General features: G+C 70.4%; 9 non-coding genes across 9 annotated transcripts; all 9 read right to left on the bottom strand.

Moving 5' to 3' along the window:
• Positions 1–274: 274 nt before the first annotated feature.
• LOC118526482 (5S ribosomal RNA) lies at positions 275–393 on the bottom strand. The gene has a single exon (XR_004912649.1). It is a non-coding gene; the product is annotated as a 5S ribosomal RNA (ribosomal RNA).
• Positions 394–2,160: 1,767 nt separating this feature from the next.
• Positions 2,161–2,279, bottom strand: LOC144380838 (5S ribosomal RNA). The gene has a single exon (XR_013445029.1). It is a non-coding gene; the product is annotated as a 5S ribosomal RNA (ribosomal RNA).
• Positions 2,280–4,063: 1,784 nt separating this feature from the next.
• Positions 4,064–4,182, bottom strand: LOC118526485 (5S ribosomal RNA). The gene has a single exon (XR_004912651.1). It is a non-coding gene; the product is annotated as a 5S ribosomal RNA (ribosomal RNA).
• Positions 4,183–5,949: 1,767 nt separating this feature from the next.
• Positions 5,950–6,068, bottom strand: LOC118526466 (5S ribosomal RNA). Its single transcript, XR_004912634.1, has one exon. It is a non-coding gene; the product is annotated as a 5S ribosomal RNA (ribosomal RNA).
• A 1,787-nt stretch (positions 6,069–7,855) lies between these two features.
• Positions 7,856–7,974, bottom strand: LOC144380841 (5S ribosomal RNA). Its single transcript, XR_013445032.1, has one exon. It is a non-coding gene; the product is annotated as a 5S ribosomal RNA (ribosomal RNA).
• A 1,767-nt stretch (positions 7,975–9,741) lies between these two features.
• On the bottom strand, positions 9,742–9,860 carry LOC118526469 (5S ribosomal RNA). Its single transcript, XR_004912636.1, has one exon. It is a non-coding gene; the product is annotated as a 5S ribosomal RNA (ribosomal RNA).
• Positions 9,861–11,652: 1,792 nt separating this feature from the next.
• LOC144380840 (5S ribosomal RNA) lies at positions 11,653–11,771 on the bottom strand. Its single transcript, XR_013445031.1, has one exon. It is a non-coding gene; the product is annotated as a 5S ribosomal RNA (ribosomal RNA).
• Positions 11,772–13,538: 1,767 nt separating this feature from the next.
• Positions 13,539–13,657, bottom strand: LOC118526471 (5S ribosomal RNA). The gene has a single exon (XR_004912638.1). It is a non-coding gene; the product is annotated as a 5S ribosomal RNA (ribosomal RNA).
• A 1,790-nt stretch (positions 13,658–15,447) lies between these two features.
• Positions 15,448–15,566, bottom strand: LOC144380837 (5S ribosomal RNA). Its single transcript, XR_013445028.1, has one exon. It is a non-coding gene; the product is annotated as a 5S ribosomal RNA (ribosomal RNA).
• Between the last annotated feature and the right edge of the window lie 667 nt (positions 15,567–16,233).

The raw sequence follows: 16,233 nt of genomic DNA, 5'->3' as shown, positions 1-16,233 counted from the left end.
CGCCCACCCAGCCCGCCCCCACCTCCCCCAGCCCGCCCCTCTGGATCGGCTGTGCGTGGGCGTGGTGGCTGTGAGGTGGAAGGCCTGGGGGCTGCCTGCCGGTGCAGCGGGCACAAGCTGCGAGACAGGGACCCTCGGTGCGGTGCGCGGGTGGCGAGGGGCCGGGGGGCACGGGGCGTCTGGAGGACGCCTTGTTGGGCAAGGGGCGGTGGGGGGCGGTGGCGGCAAAGGGAGAGGAAGGGAGGCCGAAGCGGAAAGAAAAGGCAAAGAAAAAAGCCTACAGCACCCGGTATTCCCAGGCGGTCTCCCATCCAAGTACTAACCAGGCCCGACCCTGCTTAGCTTCCGAGATCAGACGAGATCGGGCGCGTTCAGGGTGGTATGGCCGTAGACGTGTGCGGCTGCCGCTGGGCGCCCTAAGAGCCTGCTCTGCGCCTCCCGGCCGCAGCCGTGCCCCTCCTCAGCCCCCAACCGCCCCACGCCTGCCCTGTGCCTTGCACCTGCCTGCCTGCCAAACCGCCCAGAGGACGTGGCGCCTCCAGCGCCCCGCACTCGCGGAAGTCCGAGCGCTCTCATGGCCGGATACTCTCCAGACCCGGGGGCCGCCGCCGCCGCCGTCGCAGCCACCGCCGCCTGGCTCCCGAGATGGCCAAGGGGAGCGTCGGGGCGCGGGGGGCGTGGCCCGCGCGGTGTTCTCCGCGCCCCCCCCACCCCAGGCGCCCCACCCGCCGCCCTAGGGCAAGCGAGGCCCGCCACCAGGCCGTTCCGCCTCTCCACCCCGCCTGGCTCCAAGCCAACCCGGAGCCACCGGCGGCCCCAGGGACCCTCCTCATCAGCCCAACCCCGTCGCCCTTCCTCCGCCACCCTTCCCCTGCCCACCCACCGACAAGAGGACCCGACTGAGGGACACGAGAAGCCGGCTGGCATAGACAGACGCACAGACACACGGGGAAAGACAGAGGCACGGACGGAGGGAGATGCAGACAGAGAGGAAGAGACAGACACAGAGGGAGACACAGACAGAGTATCCAACACACACACCCGCTCTGGCCCCAAGACAGACAGACGCGGAAGCTGACCTGGATGCGGACAGGGACAGAGCCACAGGTGCACACCACAGAAACAGACACACACACCACACACACACACACACACACACACACACAGGAAGAGACTGTGTTGGCTAGGCAGCTAGCCCTCGGGAGGCTGGTCGTGCTTGGGTGGGCTTTGGGCGCCGAGGAGCCCCTCGGGGCGAGGATGCGCAGCCAAGGCGTCACGAGACCCGCTCTGCTCCCGTTCCCGCCCAGGACCCACTCTGGTCCTGGGGGCATGTGGGCGATTCCTCCTCTGCCCTCGTCCTTTATTTGGGGGGCTGCTTTGGGGCGTGGTGCAGGGCGCCCCCCTCTCCCCGTCTTGCTGAGCGAGCGAGCCTCGCTCTTCGCTTCACTGTTGCAGGGAGACTAAGCACGGATTCTGGTGCCAACGGGTGGTCCCGGGTGCCAACGGGGGAGGCCCCGGGCGACCGGCCATCTTGTGTCCTGCCCACCCGGAGCGGGGACCCCCGGCACGGGGGCAAAGGGACGGTGTTCCAAGGGAAGGAAGGGAATGCCCGCGGGTGGGAGCGCAGCCCAGGGCTGCTGGGGACAAGGTGGAGGCGGGCCCAGGCCTATGCCTAAGGTGGGGCCAGTTGCCCAGTGCGGTTGTGCACTCCGGGCGGCCCAGTGGAATGGCTAGGGGATCTGGGGACGAGGGCCCGAGGCGCAGGACCATGGGAGGACACGCCTGCCCAGAGCGGGTGCCGTCCGGCCCGCGCTGGCCCCGCCCCATCCGTGCCAGGGTCATCGCCGCCCTCCCGCTTTCCCTCCCTCCGAAGGCGTCGCCTTCGCCCACCCAGCCCGCCCCCATCGACCCCCAGCCCGCCCCTCTGGATCCGGTGTGCGTGGGCGTGGTGGCTTGGAGGCGGAAGGGCTGGCTGGAGACCGCCTGCCCGTGCAGGGGGCCCCTGCTGCGGGCCAGGGACTCGCGGTGCGGTGCGCGGCTGGCGAGGGGCCGGGGGGCACGGGGCGTTTGGAGGAAGCCTTGTTGGGCAAGGGGGTGGGGTGCTGTGGCGGTAAAGGTATGGGAAGGGAGGCCGAAGGGGAAAGAAAAGGCAAAGAAAAAAGCCTACAGCACCCGGTATTCCCAGGCGGTCTCCCATCCAAGTACTAACCAGGCCCGACCCTGCTTAGCTTCCGAGATCAGACGAGATCGGGCGCGTTCAGGGTGGTATGGCCGTAGACGTGTGCGGCTGCCGCTGGGCGCCCTAAGAGCCTGCTCTGCGCCTCCCGGGCCCAGCCGTGCCCCTCCTCAGCCCCCACCCGAACCCCGCCTGCCCTGCGCCTTGCACCTGCCTGCCTGCCAGCCGCCCAGGGGACGTGGCCCCTCCGGCGCCCCACAGTCGTGGAAGTCCGGGCGCTCTCCCTGCCGGGGACTCTCCAGTCCCGGGGGGCCGCCGCCGCCACCGCCGCCGCCGCCGCCGCCGCCACCGCCGCCTCCTGGCTACCGAGATGGCAAAGGGAGGCGTCGGGGCGCCGTGGGCGCGGCCCCTGAGGTGTTTTCCGCGCCCCCCGCCCCAGCGCCCCACCCGTCGCCCTAGGGCAAGCCAGGCCGGCCACCAGGCCTTTCTGCCTCTCCACCCCGCCTGGCTCCAAGCCAACCCGGAGCCACCGGCGCCCCCAGGGACCCTCCTCATCAGCCCAACCCCGTCGCCCTTCCTCCGCCACCCTTCCCCTGCCCACCCACCGACAAGAGGACCCGACTGAGGGACACGAGAAGCCGGCTGGCATAGACAGACGCACAGACACACGGGGAAAGACAGAGGCACGGACGGAGGGAGATGTAGACAGAGAGGAAGAGACAGACACAGAGGGAGACACAGACAGAGTATCCAACACACACACCCGCTCTGGCCCCAAGACAGACAGACGCGGACCCTGACCTGGATGCGGACAGGGACAGAGCCACAGGTGCACACCACAGAAACAGACACACACCACACACACACACACACACACACACACACACACACACACAGGAAGAGACTGTGTTGGCTAGGCAGCTAGCCCTCGGGAGGCTGGTCGTGCTTGGGTGGGCTTTGGGCGCCGAGGAGCCCCCTCGGGGCCGAGGACGCGCAGCCAAGGCCTCAGGAGACCCGCCCTGCTCCCGTTCCCGCCCAGGACCCACTCTGGGCCTGGGGGCGTGCGGGCGATTCCTCCTCTGCTCTCGTCCTTTATTTGGGGGGCCGCTTTGGGGCGTGGTGCAGGGCGCCCCCCTCCCGCCGCCTTGCCCAGCGAGCGAGCCTCGCTGTGCGCTTCGCTGTTGCGGGGAGACTGAGCACGGACTCGGGTGCCAACGGGTGGTCCCGGGTGCCAACGGGGGAGGCCCCGGGCGACCGGCCATCTTGTGTCCTGCCCACACGGAGCGGGGACCCCCGGCCTGGGGGCAAAGGGACGGTGTTCCGCGGGAAGGAAGGGAATGCCCGCGCGCGTGGGAGCGCAGCCCAGGGCTGCTGGGGACAAGGTGGAGGCGGGCCCAGGCCTAAGGCGGGGCCGGTTGCCCGGTGCGCTTGTGCACTCGGGGCGGCCCAAGGGAATGGCTAGGGGCTCCGGGGATGAGGGCCCGAGGCGCAGGACCTTGGGAGGGCACGCCTGCCCGAGACGGGGTGCCGTCCCGCCCGCGCTGCCCCCGCCCCAACCCCGCGGGCGGTCCTCGCCGCCCTCCCCCTTTCCCTCCCTCCGAAGCCGCCGCCTCCGCCCACCCAGCCCGCCCCCACCTCCCCCAGCCCGCCCCTCTGGATCGGCTGTGCGTGGGCGTGGTGGCTGTGAGGTGGAAGGCCTGGGGGCTGCCTGCCGGTGCAGCGGGCACAAGCTGCGAGACAGGGACCCTCGGTGCGGTGCGCGGGTGGCGAGGGGCCGGGGGGCACGGGGCGTCTGGAGGACGCCTTGTTGGGCAAGGGGCGGTGGGGGGCGGTGGCGGCAAAGGGAGAGGAAGGGAGGCCGAAGCGGAAAGAAAAGGCAAAGAAAAAAGCCTACAGCACCCGGTATTCCCAGGCGGTCTCCCATCCAAGTACTAACCAGGCCCGACCCTGCTTAGCTTCCGAGATCAGACGAGATCGGGCGCGTTCAGGGTGGTATGGCCGTAGACGTGTGCGGCTGCCGCTGGGCGCCCTAAGAGCCTGCTCTGCGCCTCCCGGCCGCAGCCGTGCCCCTCCTCAGCCCCCAACCGCCCCACGCCTGCCCTGTGCCTTGCACCTGCCTGCCTGCCAAACCGCCCAGAGGACGTGGCGCCTCCAGCGCCCCGCACTCGCGGAAGTCCGAGCGCTCTCATGGCCGGATACTCTCCAGACCCGGGGGCCGCCGCCGCCGCCGTCGCAGCCACCGCCGCCTGGCTCCCGAGATGGCCAAGGGGAGCGTCGGGGCGCGGGGGGCGTGGCCCGCGCGGTGTTCTCCGCGCCCCCCCCACCCCAGGCGCCCCACCCGCCGCCCTAGGGCAAGCGAGGCCCGCCACCAGGCCGTTCCGCCTCTCCACCCCGCCTGGCTCCAAGCCAACCCGGAGCCACCGGCGGCCCCAGGGACCCTCCTCATCAGCCCAACCCCGTCGCCCTTCCTCCGCCACCCTTCCCCTGCCCACCCACCGACAAGAGGACCCGACTGAGGGACACGAGAAGCCGGCTGGCATAGACAGACGCACAGACACACGGGGAAAGACAGAGGCACGGACGGAGGGAGATGCAGACAGAGAGGAAGAGACAGACACAGAGGGAGACACAGACAGAGTATCCAACACACACACCCGCTCTGGCCCCAAGACAGACAGACGCGGAAGCTGACCTGGATGCGGACAGGGACAGAGCCACAGGTGCACACCACAGAAACAGACACACACACCACACACACACACACACACACACACACACAGGAAGAGACTGTGTTGGCTAGGCAGCTAGCCCTCGGGAGGCTGGTCGTGCTTGGGTGGGCTTTGGGCGCCGAGGAGCCCCTCGGGGCGAGGATGCGCAGCCAAGGCGTCACGAGACCCGCTCTGCTCCCGTTCCCGCCCAGGACCCACTCTGGTCCTGGGGGCATGTGGGCGATTCCTCCTCTGCCCTCGTCCTTTATTTGGGGGGCTGCTTTGGGGCGTGGTGCAGGGCGCCCCCCTCTCCCCGTCTTGCTGAGCGAGCGAGCCTCGCTCTTCGCTTCACTGTTGCAGGGAGACTAAGCACGGATTCTGGTGCCAACGGGTGGTCCCGGGTGCCAACGGGGGAGGCCCCGGGCGACCGGCCATCTTGTGTCCTGCCCACCCGGAGCGGGGACCCCCGGCACGGGGGCAAAGGGACGGTGTTCCAAGGGAAGGAAGGGAATGCCCGCGGGTGGGAGCGCAGCCCAGGGCTGCTGGGGACAAGGTGGAGGCGGGCCCAGGCCTATGCCTAAGGTGGGGCCAGTTGCCCAGTGCGGTTGTGCACTCCGGGCGGCCCAGTGGAATGGCTAGGGGATCTGGGGACGAGGGCCCGAGGCGCAGGACCATGGGAGGACACGCCTGCCCAGAGCGGGTGCCGTCCGGCCCGCGCTGGCCCCGCCCCATCCGTGCCAGGGTCATCGCCGCCCTCCCGCTTTCCCTCCCTCCGAAGGCGTCGCCTTCGCCCACCCAGCCCGCCCCCATCGACCCCCAGCCCGCCCCTCTGGATCCGGTGTGCGTGGGCGTGGTGGCTTGGAGGCGGAAGGGCTGGCTGGAGACCGCCTGCCCGTGCAGGGGGCCCCTGCTGCGGGCCAGGGACTCGCGGTGCGGTGCGCGGCTGGCGAGGGGCCGGGGGGCACGGGGCGTTTGGAGGAAGCCTTGTTGGGCAAGGGGGTGGGGTGCTGTGGCGGTAAAGGTATGGGAAGGGAGGCCGAAGGGGAAAGAAAAGGCAAAGAAAAAAGCCTACAGCACCCGGTATTCCCAGGCGGTCTCCCATCCAAGTACTAACCAGGCCCGACCCTGCTTAGCTTCCGAGATCAGACGAGATCGGGCGCGTTCAGGGTGGTATGGCCGTAGACGTGTGCGGCTGCCGCTGGGCGCCCTAAGAGCCTGCTCTGCGCCTCCCGGGCCCAGCCGTGCCCCTCCTCAGCCCCCACCCGAACCCCGCCTGCCCTGCGCCTTGCACCTGCCTGCCTGCCAGCCGCCCAGGGGACGTGGCCCCTCCGGCGCCCCACAGTCGTGGAAGTCCGGGCGCTCTCCCTGCCGGGGACTCTCCAGTCCCGGGGGGCCGCCGCCGCCACCGCCGCCGCCGCCGCCGCCACCGCCGCCTCCTGGCTACCGAGATGGCAAAGGGAGGCGTCGGGGCGCCGTGGGCGCGGCCCCTGAGGTGTTTTCCGCGCCCCCCGCCCCAGCGCCCCACCCGTCGCCCTAGGGCAAGCCAGGCCGGCCACCAGGCCTTTCTGCCTCTCCACCCCGCCTGGCTCCAAGCCAACCCGGAGCCACCGGCGCCCCCAGGGACCCTCCTCATCAGCCCAACCCCGTCGCCCTTCCTCCGCCACCCTTCCCCTGCCCACCCACCGACAAGAGGACCCGACTGAGGGACACGAGAAGCCGGCTGGCATAGACAGACGCACAGACACACGGGGAAAGACAGAGGCACGGACGGAGGGAGATGTAGACAGAGAGGAAGAGACAGACACAGAGGGAGACACAGACAGAGTATCCAACACACACACCCGCTCTGGCCCCAAGACAGACAGACGCGGACCCTGACCTGGATGCGGACAGGGACAGAGCCACAGGTGCACACCACAGAAACAGACACACACCACACACACACACACACACACACACACACACACACACACACACACAGGAAGAGACTGTGTTGGCTAGGCAGCTAGCCCTCGGGAGGCTGGTCGTGCTTGGGTGGGCTTTGGGCGCCGAGGAGCCCCCTCGGGGCCGAGGACGCGCAGCCAAGGCCTCAGGAGACCCGCCCTGCTCCCGTTCCCGCCCAGGACCCACTCTGGGCCTGGGGGCGTGCGGGCGATTCCTCCTCTGCTCTCGTCCTTTATTTGGGGGGCCGCTTTGGGGCGTGGTGCAGGGCGCCCCCCTCCCGCCGCCTTGCCCAGCGAGCGAGCCTCGCTGTGCGCTTCGCTGTTGCGGGGAGACTGAGCACGGACTCGGGTGCCAACGGGTGGTCCCGGGTGCCAACGGGGGAGGCCCCGGGCGACCGGCCATCTTGTGTCCTGCCCACACGGAGCGGGGACCCCCGGCCTGGGGGCAAAGGGACGGTGTTCCGCGGGAAGGAAGGGAATGCCCGCGCGCGTGGGAGCGCAGCCCAGGGCTGCTGGGGACAAGGTGGAGGCGGGCCCAGGCCTAAGGCGGGGCCGGTTGCCCGGTGCGCTTGTGCACTCGGGGCGGCCCAAGGGAATGGCTAGGGGCTCCGGGGATGAGGGCCCGAGGCGCAGGACCTTGGGAGGGCACGCCTGCCCGAGACGGGGTGCCGTCCCGCCCGCGCTGCCCCCGCCCCAACCCCGCGGGCGGTCCTCGCCGCCCTCCCCCTTTCCCTCCCTCCGAAGCCGCCGCCTCCGCCCACCCAGCCCGCCCCCACCTCCCCCAGCCCGCCCCTCTGGATCGGCTGTGCGTGGGCGTGGTGGCTGTGAGGTGGAAGGCCTGGGGGCTGCCTGCCGGTGCAGCGGGCACAAGCTGCGAGACAGGGACCCTCGGTGCGGTGCGCGGGTGGCGAGGGGCCGGGGGGCACGGGGCGTCTGGAGGACGCCTTGTTGGGCAAGGGGCGGTGGGGGGCGGTGGCGGCAAAGGGAGAGGAAGGGAGGCCGAAGCGGAAAGAAAAGGCAAAGAAAAAAGCCTACAGCACCCGGTATTCCCAGGCGGTCTCCCATCCAAGTACTAACCAGGCCCGACCCTGCTTAGCTTCCGAGATCAGACGAGATCGGGCGCGTTCAGGGTGGTATGGCCGTAGACGTGTGCGGCTGCCGCTGGGCGCCCTAAGAGCCTGCTCTGCGCCTCCCGGCCGCAGCCGTGCCCCTCCTCAGCCCCCAACCGCCCCACGCCTGCCCTGTGCCTTGCACCTGCCTGCCTGCCAAACCGCCCAGAGGACGTGGCGCCTCCAGCGCCCCGCACTCGCGGAAGTCCGAGCGCTCTCATGGCCGGATACTCTCCAGACCCGGGGGCCGCCGCCGCCGCCGTCGCAGCCACCGCCGCCTGGCTCCCGAGATGGCCAAGGGGAGCGTCGGGGCGCGGGGGGCGTGGCCCGCGCGGTGTTCTCCGCGCCCCCCCCACCCCAGGCGCCCCACCCGCCGCCCTAGGGCAAGCGAGGCCCGCCACCAGGCCGTTCCGCCTCTCCACCCCGCCTGGCTCCAAGCCAACCCGGAGCCACCGGCGGCCCCAGGGACCCTCCTCATCAGCCCAACCCCGTCGCCCTTCCTCCGCCACCCTTCCCCTGCCCACCCACCGACAAGAGGACCCGACTGAGGGACACGAGAAGCCGGCTGGCATAGACAGACGCACAGACACACGGGGAAAGACAGAGGCACGGACGGAGGGAGATGCAGACAGAGAGGAAGAGACAGACACAGAGGGAGACACAGACAGAGTATCCAACACACACACCCGCTCTGGCCCCAAGACAGACAGACGCGGAAGCTGACCTGGATGCGGACAGGGACAGAGCCACAGGTGCACACCACAGAAACAGACACACACACCACACACACACACACACACACACACACACAGGAAGAGACTGTGTTGGCTAGGCAGCTAGCCCTCGGGAGGCTGGTCGTGCTTGGGTGGGCTTTGGGCGCCGAGGAGCCCCTCGGGGCGAGGATGCGCAGCCAAGGCGTCACGAGACCCGCTCTGCTCCCGTTCCCGCCCAGGACCCACTCTGGTCCTGGGGGCATGTGGGCGATTCCTCCTCTGCCCTCGTCCTTTATTTGGGGGGCTGCTTTGGGGCGTGGTGCAGGGCGCCCCCCTCTCCCCGTCTTGCTGAGCGAGCGAGCCTCGCTCTTCGCTTCACTGTTGCAGGGAGACTAAGCACGGATTCTGGTGCCAACGGGTGGTCCCGGGTGCCAACGGGGGAGGCCCCGGGCGACCGGCCATCTTGTGTCCTGCCCACCCGGAGCGGGGACCCCCGGCACGGGGGCAAAGGGACGGTGTTCCAAGGGAAGGAAGGGAATGCCCGCGGGTGGGAGCGCAGCCCAGGGCTGCTGGGGACAAGGTGGAGGCGGGCCCAGGCCTATGCCTAAGGTGGGGCCAGTTGCCCAGTGCGGTTGTGCACTCCGGGCGGCCCAGTGGAATGGCTAGGGGATCTGGGGACGAGGGCCCGAGGCGCAGGACCATGGGAGGACACGCCTGCCCAGAGCGGGTGCCGTCCGGCCCGCGCTGGCCCCGCCCCATCCGTGCCAGGGTCATCGCCGCCCTCCCGCTTTCCCTCCCTCCGAAGGCGTCGCCTTCGCCCACCCAGCCCGCCCCCATCGACCCCCAGCCCGCCCCTCTGGATCCGGTGTGCGTGGGCGTGGTGGCTTGGAGGCGGAAGGGCTGGCTGGAGACCGCCTGCCCGTGCAGGGGGCCCCTGCTGCGGGCCAGGGACTCGCGGTGCGGTGCGCGGCTGGCGAGGGGCCGGGGGGCACGGGGCGTTTGGAGGAAGCCTTGTTGGGCAAGGGGGTGGAGTGCTGTGGCAGTAAAGGTATGGGAAGGGAGGCCGAAGGGGAAAGAAAAGGCAAAGAAAAAAGCCTACAGCACCCGGTATTCCCAGGCGGTCTCCCATCCAAGTACTAACCAGGCCCGACCCTGCTTAGCTTCCGAGATCAGACGAGATCGGGCGCGTTCAGGGTGGTATGGCCGTAGACGTGTGCGGCTGCCGCTGGGCGCCCTAAGAGCCTGCTCTGCGCCTCCCGGGCCCAGCCGTGCCCCTCCTCAGCCCCCACCCGAACCCCGCCTGCCCTGCGCCTTGCACCTGCCTGCCTGCCAGCCGCCCAGGGGACGTGGCCCCTCCGGCGCCCCACAGTCGTGGAAGTCCGGGCGCTCTCCCTGCCGGGGACTCTCCAGTCCCGGGGGGCCGCCGCCGCCACCGCCGCCGCCGCCGCCGCCGCCACCGCCGCCTCCTGGCTACCGAGATGGCAAAGGGAGGCGTCGGGGCGCCGTGGGCGCGGCCCCTGAGGTGTTTTCCGCGCCCCCCGCCCCAGCGCCCCACCCGTCGCCCTAGGGCAAGCCAGGCCGGCCACCAGGCCTTTCTGCCTCTCCACCCCGCCTGGCTCCAAGCCAACCCGGAGCCACCGGCGCCCCCAGGGACCCTCCTCATCAGCCCAACCCCGTCGCCCTTCCTCCGCCACCCTTCCCCTGCCCACCCACCGACAAGAGGACCCGACTGAGGGACACGAGAAGCCGGCTGGCATAGACAGACGCACAGACACACGGGGAAAGACAGAGGCACGGACGGAGGGAGATGTAGACAGAGAGGAAGAGACAGACACAGAGGGAGACACAGACAGAGTATCCAACACACACACCCGCTCTGGCCCCAAGACAGACAGACGCGGACCCTGACCTGGATGCGGACAGGGACAGAGCCACAGGTGCACACCACAGAAACAGACACACACCACACACACACACACACACACACACACACACACACACACACACACACAGGAAGAGACTGTGTTGGCTAGGCAGCTAGCCCTCGGGAGGCTGGTCGTGCTTGGGTGGGCTTTGGGCGCCGAGGAGCCCCCTCGGGGCCGAGGACGCGCAGCCAAGGCCTCAGGAGACCCGCCCTGCTCCCGTTCCCGCCCAGGACCCACTCTGGGCCTGGGGGCGTGCGGGCGATTCCTCCTCTGCTCTCGTCCTTTATTTGGGGGGCCGCTTTGGGGCGTGGTGCAGGGCGCCCCCCTCCCGCCGCCTTGCCCAGCGAGCGAGCCTCGCTGTGCGCTTCGCTGTTGCGGGGAGACTGAGCACGGACTCGGGTGCCAACGGGTGGTCCCGGGTGCCAACGGGGGAGGCCCCGGGCGACCGGCCATCTTGTGTCCTGCCCACACGGAGCGGGGACCCCCGGCCTGGGGGCAAAGGGACGGTGTTCCGCGGGAAGGAAGGGAATGCCCGCGCGCGTGGGAGCGCAGCCCAGGGCTGCTGGGGACAAGGTGGAGGCGGGCCCAGGCCTAAGGCGGGGCCGGTTGCCCGGTGCGCTTGTGCACTCGGGGCGGCCCAAGGGAATGGCTAGGGGCTCCGGGGATGAGGGCCCGAGGCGCAGGACCTTGGGAGGGCACGCCTGCCCGAGACGGGGTGCCGTCCCGCCCGCGCTGCCCCCGCCCCAACCCCGCGGGCGGTCCTCGCCGCCCTCCCCCTTTCCCTCCCTCCGAAGCCGCCGCCTCCGCCCACCCAGCCCGCCCCCACCTCCCCCAGCCCGCCCCTCTGGATCGGCTGTGCGTGGGCGTGGTGGCTGTGAGGTGGAAGGCCTGGGGGCTGCCTGCCGGTGCAGCGGGCACAAGCTGCGAGACAGGGACCCTCGGTGCGGTGCGCGGGTGGCGAGGGGCCGGGGGGCACGGGGCGTCTGGAGGACGCCTTGTTGGGCAAGGGGCGGTGGGGGGCGGTGGCGGCAAAGGGAGAGGAAGGGAGGCCGAAGCGGAAAGAAAAGGCAAAGAAAAAAGCCTACAGCACCCGGTATTCCCAGGCGGTCTCCCATCCAAGTACTAACCAGGCCCGACCCTGCTTAGCTTCCGAGATCAGACGAGATCGGGCGCGTTCAGGGTGGTATGGCCGTAGACGTGTGCGGCTGCCGCTGGGCGCCCTAAGAGCCTGCTCTGCGCCTCCCGGCCGCAGCCGTGCCCCTCCTCAGCCCCCAACCGCCCCACGCCTGCCCTGTGCCTTGCACCTGCCTGCCTGCCAAACCGCCCAGAGGACGTGGCGCCTCCAGCGCCCCGCACTCGCGGAAGTCCGAGCGCTCTCATGGCCGGATACTCTCCAGACCCGGGGGCCGCCGCCGCCGCCGTCGCAGCCACCGCCGCCTGGCTCCCGAGATGGCCAAGGGGAGCGTCGGGGCGCGGGGGGCGTGGCCCGCGCGGTGTTCTCCGCGCCCCCCCCACCCCAGGCGCCCCACCCGCCGCCCTAGGGCAAGCGAGGCCCGCCACCAGGCCGTTCCGCCTCTCCACCCCGCCTGGCTCCAAGCCAACCCGGAGCCACCGGCGGCCCCAGGGACCCTCCTCATCAGCCCAACCCCGTCGCCCTTCCTCCGCCACCCTTCCCCTGCCCACCCACCGACAAGAGGACCCGACTGAGGGACACGAGAAGCCGGCTGGCATAGACAGACGCACAGACACACGGGGAAAGACAGAGGCACGGACGGAGGGAGATGCAGACAGAGAGGAAGAGACAGACACAGAGGGAGACACAGACAGAGTATCCAACACACACACCCGCTCTGGCCCCAAGACAGACAGACGCGGAAGCTGACCTGGATGCGGACAGGGACAGAGCCACAGGTGCACACCACAGAAACAGACACACACACCACACACACACACACACACACACACACACAGGAAGAGACTGTGTTGGCTAGGCAGCTAGCCCTCGGGAGGCTGGTCGTGCTTGGGTGGGCTTTGGGCGCCGAGGAGCCCCTCGGGGCGAGGATGCGCAGCCAAGGCGTCACGAGACCCGCTCTGCTCCCGTTCCCGCCCAGGACCCACTCTGGTCCTGGGGGCATGTGGGCGATTCCTCCTCTGCCCTCGTCCTTTATTTGGGGGGCTGCTTTGGGGCGTGGTGCAGGGCGCCCCCCTCTCCCCGTCTTGCTGAGCGAGCGAGCCTCGCTCTTCGCTTCACTGTTGCAGGGAGACTAAGCACGGATTCTGGTGCCAACGGGTGGTCCCGGGTGCCAACGGGGGAGGCCCCGGGCGACCGGCCATCTTGTGTCCTGCCCACCCGGAGCGGGGACCCCCGGCACGGGGGCAAAGGGACGGTGTTCCAAGGGAAGGAAGGGAATGCCCGCGGGTGGGAGCGCAGCCCAGGGCTGCTGGGGACAAGGTGGAGGCGGGCCCAGGCCTATGCCTAAGGTGGGGCCAGTTGCCCAGTGCGGTTGTGCACTCCGGGCGGCCCAGTGGAATGGCTAGGGGATCTGGGGACGAGGGCCCGAGGCGCAGGACCATGGGAGGACACGCCTGCCCAGAGCGGGTGCCGTCCGGCCCGCGCTGGCCCCGCCCCATCCGTGCCAGGGTCATCGCCGCCCTCCCGCTTTCCCTCCCTCCGAAGGCGTCGCCTTCGCCCACCCAGCCCGCCCCCATCGACCCCCAGCCCGCCCCTCTGGATCCGGTGTGCGTGGGCGTGGTGGCTTGGAGGCGGAAGGGCTGGCTGGAGACCGCCTGCCCGTGCAGGGGGCCCCTGCTGCGGGCCAGGGACTCGCGGTGCGGTGCGCGGCTGGCGAGGGGCCGGGGGGCACGGGGCGTTTGGAGGAAGCCTTGTTGGGCAAGGGGGTGGAGTGCTGTGGCAGTAAAGGTATGGGAAGGGAGGCCGAAGGGGAAAGAAAAGGCAAAGAAAAAAGCCTACAGCACCCGGTATTCCCAGGCGGTCTCCCATCCAAGTACTAACCAGGCCCGACCCTGCTTAGCTTCCGAGATCAGACGAGATCGGGCGCGTTCAGGGTGGTATGGCCGTAGACGTGTGCGGCTGCCGCTGGGCGCCCTAAGAGCCTGCTCTGCGCCTCCCGGGCCCAGCCGTGCCCCTCCTCAGCCCCCACCCGAACCCCGCCTGCCCTGCGCCTTGCACCTGCCTGCCTGCCAGCCGCCCAGGGGACGTGGCCCCTCCGGCGCCCCGCAGTCGTGGAAGTCCGGGCGCTCTCCCTGCCGGGGACTCTCCAGTCCCGGGGGGCCGCCGCCGCCACCGCCGCCGCCGCCGCCGCCGCCACCGCCGCCTCCTGGCTACCGAGATGGCAAAGGGAGGCGTCGGGGTGCCGTGGGCGCGGCCCCTGAGGTGTTTTCCGCGCCCCCCGCCCCAGCGCCCCACCCGTCGCCCTAGGGCAAGCCAGGCCGGCCACCAGGCCTTTCTGCCTCTCCACCCCGCCTGGCTCCAACCCAACCCGGAGCCACCGGCGCCCCCAGGGACCCTCCTCATCAGCCCAACCCCGTCGCCCTTCCTCCGCCACCCTTCCCCTGCCCACCCACCGACAAGAGGACCCGACTGAGGGACACGAGAAGCCGGCTGGCATAGACAGACGCACAGACACACGGGGAAAGACAGAGGCACGGACGGAGGGAGATGCAGACAGAGAGGAAGAGACAGACACAGAGGGAGACACAGACAGAGTATCCAACACACACACCCGCTCTGGCCCCAAGACAGACAGACGCGGACCCCGACCTGGATGCGGACAGGGACAGAGCCACAGGTGCACACCACAGAAACAGACACACACCACACACACACACACACACACACACACACACACACACACACACAGAGGAAGAGACTGTGTTGGCTAGGCAGCTAGCCCTCGGGAGGCTGGTCGTGCTTGGGTGGGCTTTGGGCGCCGAGGAGCCCCCTCGGGGCCGAGGACGCGCAGCCAAGGCCTCAGGAGACCCGCCCTGCTCCCGTTCCCGCCCAGGACCCACTCTGGGCCTGGGGGCGTGCGGGCGATTCCTCCTCTGCTCTCGTCCTTTATTTGGGGGGCCGCTTTGGGGCGTGGTGCAGGGCGCCCCCCTCCCGCCGCCTTGCCCAGCGAGCGAGCCTCGCTGTGCGCTTCGCTGTTGCGGGGAGACTGAGCACGGACTCGGGTGCCAACGGGTGGTCCCAGGTGCCAACGGGGGAGGCCCCGGGCGGTGGGCCATCTTGTGTCCTGCCCACACGGAGCGGGGACCCCCGGCCTGGGGGCAAAGGGACGGTGTTCCGCGGGAAGGAAGGGAATGCCCGCGCGCGTGGGAGCGCAGCCCAGGGCTGCTGGGGACAAGGTGGAGGCGGGCCCAGGCCTAAGGCGGGGCCGGTTGCCCGGTGCGCTTGTGCACTCGGGGCGGCCCAAGGGAATGGCTAGGGGCTCCGGGGATGAGGGCCCGAGGCGCAGGACCTTGGGAGGGCACGCCTGCCCGAGACGGGGTGCCGTCCCGCCCGCGCTGCCCCCGCCCCAACCCCGCGGGCGGTCCTCGCCGCCCTCCCCCTTTCCCTCCCTCCGAAGCCGCCGCCTCCGCCCACCCAGCCCGCCCCCACCTCCCCCAGCCCGCCCCTCTGGATCGGCTGTGCGTGGGCGTGGTGGCTGTGAGGTGGAAGGCCTGGGGGCTGCCTGCCGGTGCAGCGGGCACAAGCTGCGAGACAGGGACCCTCGGTGCGGTGCGCGGGTGGCGAGGGGCCGGGGGGCACGGGGCGTCTGGAGGACGCCTTGTTGGGCAAGGGGCGGTGGGGGGCGGTGGCGGCAAAGGGAGAGGAAGGGAGGCCGAAGCGGAAAGAAAAGGCAAAGAAAAAAGCCTACAGCACCCGGTATTCCCAGGCGGTCTCCCATCCAAGTACTAACCAGGCCCGACCCTGCTTAGCTTCCGAGATCAGACGAGATCGGGCGCGTTCAGGGTGGTATGGCCGTAGACGTGTGCGGCTGCCGCTGGGCGCCCTAAGAGCCTGCTCTGCGCCTCCCGGCCGCAGCCGTGCCCCTCCTCAGCCCCCAACCGCCCCACGCCTGCCCTGTGCCTTGCACCTGCCTGCCTGCCAAACCGCCCAGAGGACGTGGCGCCTCCAGCGCCCCGCACTCGCGGAAGTCCGAGCGCTCTCATGGCCGGATACTCTCCAGACCCGGGGGCCGCCGCCGCCGCCGTCGCAGCCACCGCCGCCTGGCTCCCGAGATGGCCAAGGGGAGCGTCGGGGCGCGGGGGGCGTGGCCCGCGCGGTGTTCTCCGCGCCCCCCCCACCCCAGGCGCCCCACCCGCCGCCCTAGGGCAAGCGAGGCCCGCCACCAGGCCGTTCCGCCTCTCCACCCCGCCTGGCTCCAAGCCAACCCGGAGCCACCGGCGGCCCCAGGGACCCTCCTCATCAGCCCAACCCCGTCGCCCTTCCTCCGCCACCCTTCCCCTGCCCACCCACCGACAAGAGGACCCGACTGAGGGACACGAGAAGCCGGCTGGCATAGACAGACGCACAGACACACGGGGAAAGACAGAGGCACGGACGGAGGGAGATGCAGACAGAGAGGAAGAGACAGACACAGAGGGAGACACAGACAGAGTATCCAACACACACACCCGCTCTGGCCCCAAGACA

Source organism: Halichoerus grypus, unplaced genomic scaffold (assembly GCF_964656455.1).
Source record: "Halichoerus grypus unplaced genomic scaffold, mHalGry1.hap1.1 HAP1_SCAFFOLD_224, whole genome shotgun sequence".
Lineage (NCBI taxonomy): Eukaryota > Metazoa > Chordata > Mammalia > Carnivora > Phocidae > Halichoerus > Halichoerus grypus.
Note: the sequence above shows the minus strand (reverse complement) of the source record. Positions and strands in the feature narration are given on the sequence as shown.